Here is a 2,830-nt window from a genome sequence, read left to right as displayed (position 1 = left end):
CTCCGCGCAAAGCCAGCGCCGTGGCTTCCCGAGCACTCAGCTCGCTCCCGTCGAGTCCACATCTCCACCAGGACCGTCCAGAGGCCATCCTGGAGCTTCGCAGAAGCCCACCGAGTTGTCTCCTCAGGAATTACCGTTTGCTAAGCCTTTGAGGGAAGGGCTTTAAAGAATCCTGGGGGGGGGGGGGGACAGACAGGTGTGTGTGGTCCTCTCCCTCTTCCCATTGCTTGCTGGCTGAAGGCTGGGGAGGGGCCGGGCAGGGAAGTCAGAGTGAAAGGCACCCCCTGCCCATCCCCCCATCAGGCCGACCTCGTGGAAGCAAAGTGTCCACTTGTCCCAGTCAGCCACTCGCAGGGTCGCGCGGGTTAAGGTTGTGCCGTGGGAACTGGGTGTAGAGGACGAGGGGTCCTTTCCACACCTGATAAGCAGGCCCTGCCAAGGCGCCTGCCCCAGAACAGCCCCTCGGCTGCCTGCAGCTTCCGGGGTTGTTCTCAGGGGAGCGGTGCCCCGGTCAGTCCTCCAGGTTCCCGGCCGTCTTCCCTGCGGCACGCGCTGTCTCATGGTCCCTGGGCGGCGGCATTGTCTCTCCAGCTGGTGCGTGCGCTCAGGTTCATCACGCTGACTGACGCAGTCTCTCTTCGCACCCCTGCTGGGCGGCGTTCCAGGCCGACAGCAAAAGGCCATGACGCCACCACTGGGTCTGGAGGTGCGGGCCACGTGCCCCCACTCCCGGCGCTCTTCTGGGTGGGGGTGAGGCAGCTCCTCCATGGCTCCCAGGACTCGGGGCGTGTGGACTGGCCGGCTCGGCGGAGGGAAGCTCGCCCACACGCCACCTCCCGGTGGGACACCTGCTGCTAACAGTGCCGCCTGGGGGAGATGGGAATGTCCCCGCCTCTGGCGGATGACGAACACACGTACCTGCAACTGTCACGCATGCAGCAGTCGGAGGAAGTCCTAAAAGCTGGCGAGTGTAGCTAGTCCCCTCTCGTTACGCAGCAGCAGTTCTTCAGTGGCTACAACGTGAAGGTGCAGTTAAGACGCTTTAAGTGTTTCACGCTCACAAAGGGCGTTCACACAGGACGGACCTTCCTGGGAGCTGGCGCAGGGGCCGCTATTCCACACCCGGGGCCGGAAAGGCCTGTGTAGAAATCACCGGAGGACTGGCTGCGAAGGGCGTTCGGTGGGACGGAGGCGCACGGACGGCCTGGCGGTCTCCCCACGCAGGCTCTCCAGATAGTTACACGGAGCACAGGAGGCAGCGAGCGCACGCACAGTGGGGTGCTCACGCCAAGGCCGGGAGCAGGAGGCCGCTGTGTGCCGTCCGCGCTCACAGCCAACAACAGTTCCTTGCTGGCGGTTCCTTGACCGGAGAGCTGGCCAGGCTCCCAGGGCCCGCCACGCACTTACCACGCCTTTGCCATGTTCCCGCGGGGGGAGGAGGCAGGCGGGACGCTGGGGCTGGGAAGGGCCCGTGGCCCCACAAACCACACCCCTTGTTCCGGGAGACGGAGCCACAAGAAGCCACGTGGCTTGTCCATGTGGCGGCCAGCAGGAGGCAGAGCCAGGACTCAGGCAAAGGCCTCCTGACCGGGCTTCCCTCATTAGCGACGTTTGGATATGCAGATGGGACGGGGTGGCTCCGTGGCTGAGCCAGCTCCCGGAACAGGGGTCCAGAGCTTCTGGATTTCTCTCCGCCTCTGCTCCTCCCCCAAGTGGACGGGCTCTGGGCCATGGAGGGTCTCCGGGCTGCACGGGAGTCGGGTCCTGCCTGCGGTCCCCGGTCCCGTGATTTCCTGAGAGCAGCCCTAGGACCACCTCCGACCGACTCCCAGTGGCCACGACCGGCACCTCTGGTCTGTCCGGTCACCTGTAAGCAGGCTCGTCTACAGCAGGAGCCGCCCCTGACCTCTGGGAGGGCCCGCCCGATGCTGGGCATCGTGCTCAGGGCACCCCCGGCAGGCGGGGCCGGCGACTGCGGAGGAGCAGCTGCAGGTCAGAGGGCGGAGGCCTCAGCCCCGTGCTCCGCTGGAAGGACAGCACCAGACCTCCCACCCAGGGACCGGCCTGGAGGGGCAGCCACCACCGGACATCGCCGGACAGGTCGCCAAAGGCGGGGCTGCGGACCTCGCCTGAAGCCCGGCAAGTGGCCAGAGGGCTTCTCCTTGGTCACCTGGCGGCTAGTCACCAGGTGGCCACCAGAGCGGCTGAGCGCGGGGCTCCGACTCCTGCCAGCTCCGGCCAGTGCCCACAACTGGACCTGACCAGGCGGTCTGGAGGCCAAGGACGAGGAGGAAGGTCATTGACTCTCGGGGCCACACCAGGCATCTGACTGGTGACCTCGCCCGGCAGAGCCCGATGTGGACACGGCTGCGGCCATAGGCCTCCCGGCCAGGAAACGTGGGAGGCAGCTGCCCTCACCCTGGCGCCTCGTCCCTTTTACAAACAGGCCGCACGCAGCACACCGGGGCCTCTCGGGGCTCTGCAGGGAGAGCAGACAACGCCACTGCCCTCGGCCTGGGGTCGCCTGCTCTGGCTGCTTCCGGTTCCTTCCAGATGCTTCTGGCTCCTTCCAGATGTTTCTAGATGCTTCTGGTTCCTTCCAGATGCTTCCGGTTCCTTCCAGATGCTTCAAAAGGAAGAGCATGGGCAGCCCCAGGCAAATGGGGGCTGGGGACTGGGTGGAGGGGCTTCAGGGGGAGGAAGTGAGGTCCAGGGGACGACAGAGCAGTCACCCGTTTCTGATCGAGGTGTGATCACCGGGCGGGGCTCTTGGAGCTGCTCAGTGGTTCGCTCACTGCGCGGCGGCGGGAACCTGGCGGGTTCGGAGCAG

General features: G+C 66.0%; 1 protein-coding gene across 1 annotated transcript in view; it reads left to right on the top strand.

The window, feature by feature from the left end:
* SHANK2 (SH3 and multiple ankyrin repeat domains 2) overlaps positions 1–2,830 on the top strand; it is a 95,082-nt gene that overhangs the window by 82,951 nt on the left and 9,301 nt on the right.

This window comes from Myotis davidii, unplaced genomic scaffold, assembly GCF_000327345.1.
Source record: "Myotis davidii unplaced genomic scaffold, ASM32734v1 scaffold3211, whole genome shotgun sequence".
Taxonomy (NCBI): Eukaryota; Metazoa; Chordata; class Mammalia; order Chiroptera; family Vespertilionidae; genus Myotis; species Myotis davidii.
Note: the sequence above shows the minus strand (reverse complement) of the source record. Positions and strands in the feature narration are given on the sequence as shown.